Below are 7,251 nucleotides of genomic sequence, written 5' to 3'. Positions count from 1 at the left end.
TCTAGGTTCATTACAAAATAGCTAGAATTGAAATGATATAAATTTTGTATCCTAAATGTTGCTTGTAATAGTGGAAGAATATTTTGTTGTGTTTTTATTTAAAATTTTGGGCATGAAAACTTTTCTAGCACTATATCTTGTAACAAACTTTGACTTTATCCTTCAAACTTCTCAAACATTCTTCATTTTTATCATAAGTTGGCCTCAAATTCCATCTTAATAAACTTTTTCTTCTAGTTGTTACTCGATGAATGAGTATGTGCACGATCATGGTGTGCCAAAAAGTGGCAATGTGAAAATATGTAGTTTTGAAGTGTCTAAAAGTGTTTCAAAATTTGCTCTGACTTCCTACCCATCTTGATACCAAACCAAAAATGTATTACCTTTCCTGAATGGGTACTCAATTTGAGAATGGGTATCTAATTTGAAAATGGGTACCCAATTTCATAATAGGTACTCAATCTATGCGCCCAAATCATGGTGCCAAATTCAAATGTAAAGGGAATGGTCAGGACCAATTTTTAAGTTATATCTATAAGAATTTGTCTAAGGGAAAAATTCACCTAGGAACTAAGAACTCAAACACAAGCACACAGTAGACCAAAGAGAGAGAGTATGATCAGAATAACAATGTAATCAATAACTGGTTGAGAGTACACTAGGAGTGCTTGAATATAAAGGCCTCTGAGATACATCTAGAATGCCTCATAATCAGCACCATGATGTGTCATACAACCAAGCACATGTCCACCAGATATTGGTTATCCTCCATTAAGCACGGAAGTAAGTGCAGTGATGAGAGGATAAGCCTACAAGGGTGTGACATGCAAAATAGTGTTGTAGACACCATGTGCTTAAATAGAGTTGTGTACTCCTGTGTTGTCTACATGAAAACTCAAAAGGTGTGAAAACTCCTAAGTGTCTCACAAATAAAAATAATAAAATAATGCCAAATAATTAAATAATGCATTAACCTAAGTAAACTTAAGTAAGTGTACTAAGTAAATACTTATTTACACCAACACCCCCCCTTAAGTGAAACTTAGGGGAATGCCCTTAAGCTTACGAACTAGGATGAAGATGCATAATGGGTCCCAACTACTAGGCCATATTAGGTACCCATGTACATAATGAAGATGCAATCTCTCATAAAGCAAAGAAAGAGGGAAAACCTCATGGGAAAAACCCTTCCCCAAAAAGAGAGATAAAGCAAGGATGCATCGATGGATGGAGTAATCAAGACCCCCCATTACGACATACATCCAATATATACATAAGAGAATAAGAGAAGGAAGTGAGACAAAATAGGCTCCCCCCCCCCCCAAAAGAAGAATGCCAACAAGTGAAAGTTGCTCCAATGAAGAAGCTGGTCCATGAATGCAGAATGGTGTTCCCCCCCTTAGGAAGAAACAGAGGCAAAGGTACACTCCTGAAGATGTATGGTGGCCTTGAAACCTGCTCAAGTATCCCTGTGCTGATGCTGAAGTTCACCCCTTCCAACTATGCTAAAAAGAATGAATGCAGATTTGGCAAGGATGTCTGTTGACCTATTCCACTGAACCATCTGTCTCCTCAACTAACAAAGAGCCCTCCACTAATTTTTGTTCATAAGGATCCACAATCATGCCAACCTATTTAGATTGATCATGTAGAGAATGGACATGAGGGTCAAAGTGGGCACTCGCAACAACTATAGAAGAATCATCATCAATGAGAAGATGTAAGTCCTCAAGTCTATATCCCAAGTCAAGTGAAGCTGGAGCTGGAAGACGAGATGTACCATGATGTGTTGGACCTTTCACTATGGAAATATAAGCATGTGGACTGGACTGATGTGACCTCTCACTACAACTGTCGATAGAACCCCACGTATCTGAACCTATTGAAGCACTATCACTAGTGTCACTATCAGTTTCCACTGTATATGATGTGTGGAGAGGATTAGAGGATAAGCTAGGTGAACTTTCCTCAAAGTGAACATCCTTCTCCACAAAAATCTCATGTGTCTTTGGATCCATTAGTCTATAAGCCTTCATATTGTCTTCATAGCTGATAAAGGTACAAGGCCTAGGTGTCGGTGCCTTGCAACTCCTGGAAGATAGGTTTGCCCGTGCTGGACAACCGAAGACTCTAAGGTGACTCACAACTAGTTTTTTGCCGCACCATGCCTCAAAAGGTGTCATGCCATCTAAGGTTGGATGAGGATACCTATTAACTATGTAAGTAGCACTGCTAATGGCTTCAACTTCTAATGTAGGATCGAGAGACTTGGCCTTAATCATGCAACTTGCCATGGTCTTGAGAGTCCTAATCCTCATAGCTGCAACATTTGTCTTGTGCGAACTGAATGCTGGTGAGTTCTGAAGATCAATCCCCTCAATTCTACAAAAGTTCTTAAGTCTTATGTCTACATATTTGTTCTCATTGTCCACCCTTAGTACTTTGATGGCTTTCCTTGACTTGTGTTCAACATGAGTCTTGAAGTCTTGAAGCTTATGAACCACTTCATTCTTATGATGAAGGAAGAAGACCCAAGTGAATCTCGAAAATTCATCAACAAATGTGAGTATGTAGTGGCCTTGGCTGACTGAAGTCACTGCAAAGGATCCTGCTAACACCATGTGAACTAGCTGAAGAACAACTAAAGCTTGAGAATACTTCCCTTTATCGTACTTCTCCTTGAGATTCATATCCATTGAACAAGATGAACATTCTCCCTTAGAAAAGCTGACATTAGGTAGACCTTTTACCATGTGTTTTGAGCAAAGTTGTTGAATAGAGCAGAAGTCAAGGTGACCAAACTGCTCATGCAATAAATTGATTTGTGAAGTAGAGTGAGTTAAAAAGGCTTGGGAAGGACTCTTAGGCACAAAGTGGGAGAAGGAGTATAACCTCTTGTTGTCATTGACTTTCCCCACTGCTACCAAGGAATCATCTTTAAGACTTCGCACCATCACTTAATCGAGAAGGAACTCAAAATTATGACCATCTCCAAGGTGAGTGATTTTGTAAATTGATAGGAGATTGGAGCTTAGATTTGGAACATAGAGAACATCTTTTAATTCCCCATCTTCCATTTCTACATTTCCTTCCCCTTCAACTTCCATCTTAGCATCATCTCCCACAAAGATGTGTGGTACCTTTGACTACTTCAATGAAGAAAAGTCTTCCCTTGAAGAACCAATGTGGTAAGAGGCACCTGAGTCAAGTATCCATTTCGAAGAACTTGTGTTTGCCATAAGTGCTTGACCTTTACCTTTTGAAGAGGTTGGAGTAGAATCCTTGGAAGTACCTGGCACTTGAATTTTGTTCTTCTTGAGTAGGTTTTCTAACTCATCGATTCTTTTTGTCTTGCAATGATGCTCGTCATGATTTGGCTTTTTGCAATATGCACAAAAGAGTTTTTTTTTCTTTTCATTACTTCCCTTCTTGTTTGAAGAAGAACTTCCTTGTTGAGAGGAGGATTGTTGTGTCTTGGATTGTGTTTTCTGCTTCCATTACTTCTTGTTGTTGTTGCTTTTCCCCCTTGACTAGATTTGGAATCATCACTAGCCACTAAGGCTTTGGTCTTAGATGACTTGAGAAGTCCAAAATCCACCAAGTGAGATTGTTCAACAATCAACATGTTTGCAAATCCATCAAAGGAAGGCTTCTGGTAAGCAGATCCCATGGTCAACCTATGAGTATTAAAACTTGAAACAAAGTTGGTGTACTCAGAAGGTAGCTTCTTTAGGATGTGATGAATCAATCTTTCATCTTTCATGGGATTTCCACAATCTTTAAGAAGTGCCCTATACTTATTGACTTTAATGATGTAATCCTGAATTGTGTCATAATTCTTAGGATCTAAGAGAAGTAGATCATCTTCAATCTGAAATCCCTTTTCTTCATCCACTTTACCATACAATTGTTCAAGTTTATCCTAAGCTTCCTTAGATTCTGAACAATTTTTAATGTGGAAGAGAAGATCCCCATGTACACAACTCCTAATTACACCTAAAGCTTGTCGGTCTTGTCTTTTCCAATCAATGAGTTCTTTAGCATCAATAGGTTTGGTAATTGTACCATCTAAATAAAGACTATATCCTTTTTCCATTAATCTACTCCATGCAATATCTTTCCATGTAGAATAGGTGCGTGAAGTTAAAGGAGGACATTTAAAACCCATGATGTAGAAATGAAAAGAGCATAATAGAGAGACACAAAAAACACAGTACACCCCCCCTGTTCACTCAATCAAAAAACCCCCCCAAAAAAAGATGTTGTTGGCACTTTATAAGTAGTGTGTTTACAATGAGCCACTTGTCAAAATGAACAAAGTGGACTTTCTGATTTTGATTTTACAACTATCTTATGAGGCTAAAATCTGTCACTTAAGCACTATAGCTTAGTTTTACAAAAAAATTGAAAAAGAACCAAAGTTTTACAATGCCAAAGAAGGCCTAATTCTGAAAGTGAGAAATTGGTCCACACAACCCTAGAATTTGACTTCAGATCTGGAAAGTAGACTAAAACATACACACTTTCAAAAAAACTAGAACCTAAAAAAGTGACCAGATGTGCTTGTACGGAGCTTCTGAAGTTGCAAAATGCAAGATTATGTAGGTACAGTCACCAAAAAATGCAATTTCTACAAAATCTGTGCACCAAAACTAGAAAACAACACCACCACTAGAAAATTCAAGAAATTTTGCCTGATTTCAAAAAAATTGCACTTGAATCGAAGTTTGGATGTCCAAGTTACGAGCTCACAAAGTTAGGCTGCCAAATTGAAATGTAATTTAGAGAGGGGTCTGGAGGAGAAACTGAGTCTAAATTTGATGGTCAAATGGTCGTCATTATAGTTATAAAAGGTCTAGTTTTGATGATCAAATGGTCATCAATTTTAACATAGCATTATGTTGACGTCAGCAAAAAATAACACCCTTGGTTGATGTGGCGGCCTTAGTTGGGCTATATGGAAGGTATGATATCACATGTGTCGTACGGATCTATGCACATGGATGCTAACATGACAAAGAGAAATTGGATTCCACAAGGCTGATGTGGCAGTTTCAGGACTGGTGATGTGTCACTGAGTCAGCAGTGCTGACGTGGCCGTCTAATGACGTGTTCTGTACACGTAGTGAACTGTTGGGATGTCTGAGTGGCGGGTTAAAGTCTATCCTACGTGTAAAATTTCTCGTGGGTTGTGTAAATAGTGTGGCCAAAGGACATTGGTGAGACAGAGTAGATATGTCCATGTGGCAGGATGCAGCAGACGAGAAGGTCGTCGAAAGTCCACAAAAATAGTATCCACAAAACTTCAGAATGGATGCTGGAAAAAAGAAAACAGGGCCGGAAGACAAGTACACTTGCTACACTGTCACCGTCAGGGAGAGGAAATTGTGTCAGGGATCCTTCGAGTGCCAAAAATCTTTCACGATGCTAGAAAAACTTCACTGGAACTTGTTATGATGCCGATGCCAAAAAATGTGCAGTGAGCCGAAAACACAAAAAGCCTGCCAGGAAATGAAGTCTACGGGCTAGAACAGTCACCACTAGAATCCCAGATCGTGACAGCAAAAATTACAACTGCGATGTGGGAAGATTTAGATCTACCCGGTTGTTTGGAGCAACGCTGGAAAATGATGCCAGAGTTTGCAGATTTAATCCCACATGCATGGGTGTTTGGATTTGATCGCGGCTTAAATAAAGAATGCCACGGACTCCAAAATAAAGAGGTCACCAGTAGACTTATGTGGCCGAGCTTTGAGGGTGTCATGCTAGATTTGTAAGGTCGGGTTGTGCCACTGCCTTGTCTTTATATGGTCAAAAATTCTACAGTATGACCTTGCTCAAAAAATGCCTGCAGATTTAATAAAATTCCCTACGACTAAATAAAATCTCCAAAAATGGCAGATCCAAGGTGTCACTACTCGAGTCTGCTAAAAAAAATCTCTATTGGTGCCCTAAGGGAAAAAAAAATTGACGAAAATACAAAGAAAATAAAGATCTAAAAAATTAAATTACAAATCTGAAAATAAGATCATACCCATACTGGAAATCAGGCTTTTGGGGTCTGATTTGCAAAAAAAAATTGCCTCATGGTCGACTTTGGGCCAATGTAGCCGAGTTTATAGTCAATTTTCACCGGTTCAATGTTCTAGATGCAATGGCAAGGTCAGATCTGGTGCTGGACACTTCCAATTTTTGCAACACTCTAGATTCAGGCTAAGTTGATGAAGCAAGCAAGAGGTCTCGAATGGCTTGCGATGAGAAAGTCTCTAAGTTTCTTTGATACCATGTAAGAATTTTCCTAAGGAAAAAATTCACCCAAGAACTAAGAACTCAAAAACAAGCACACAGTAGACGAAAGAGAGAGAGAGAGAGTATGATTAGAATAACAATGTATTCAATAACTAGTTGAGAGTACACTAAGAGTGCTTGAATATAAAGGCCTCTGAGATACATCTAGAATGCCTCGTAATCAGCACCATGATGTGTCATACAACCAAGCACATATCCACCAGATATGAGTTATCCTCCATTAAGCACAGAAGTAAGTGTGATGATGAGAGGATAAGCCTACAAGGGTGTGACACACAAAACAGTGTTGTAGACACCATGTGCTTAAATAGATTTGTGTACTCGTGTGTTGTCAACATGACAACTCAAAAGGTGTGCAAACTCCTAAGTGTCTCACAAATAAAAATAATTAAATAATGCAAAATAATCAAATAATGCATTAACCTAAGTAAACTTAACTAAGTGTAATAAGTAAATACTTATTTACACCAACAATATCAAGTCCTAGTATAATATAGTTAAAGCATAATTGGGAGGGGGTGGCGGGGGGGGGGGGGGGGAGAATTACTATATATAGTTACTAAAATTTATTATATAGTATTAAATTATTATTATTATTTATTATATAATTATTTTATATATTATTATATAATTATATATCATATATATTATTATAATATAATGTATATATTAGTAACCTAAGTTAATAAACTATATGATGTATGTTCCTAAGGGTCCCCCTAGAGACATACATGTGTTCCAAATAGTCCAAATGGATTCAATATAAAGGAAGTACATTTTCCTTTATCGTGGATGACATAAAGTGATTGTAAGCAATAGAAATAGAAAAATATGAAGTGGAAGTGAAGGAAGCTTCATTGCCAAGGTTTTATTGTGTGATCTGAGGTTTGTGACATAGTCTACAAGGTCTAACAGTGATTGGTTCAGTTGACAAAATGGAGG

This window comes from Cupressus sempervirens, chromosome 8 (genome assembly GCF_028749045.1).
Source record: "Cupressus sempervirens isolate cs-2001-9-10 chromosome 8, ASM2874904v1, whole genome shotgun sequence".
Lineage (NCBI taxonomy): Eukaryota > Viridiplantae > Streptophyta > Pinopsida > Cupressales > Cupressaceae > Cupressus > Cupressus sempervirens.
Note: the sequence above shows the minus strand (reverse complement) of the source record.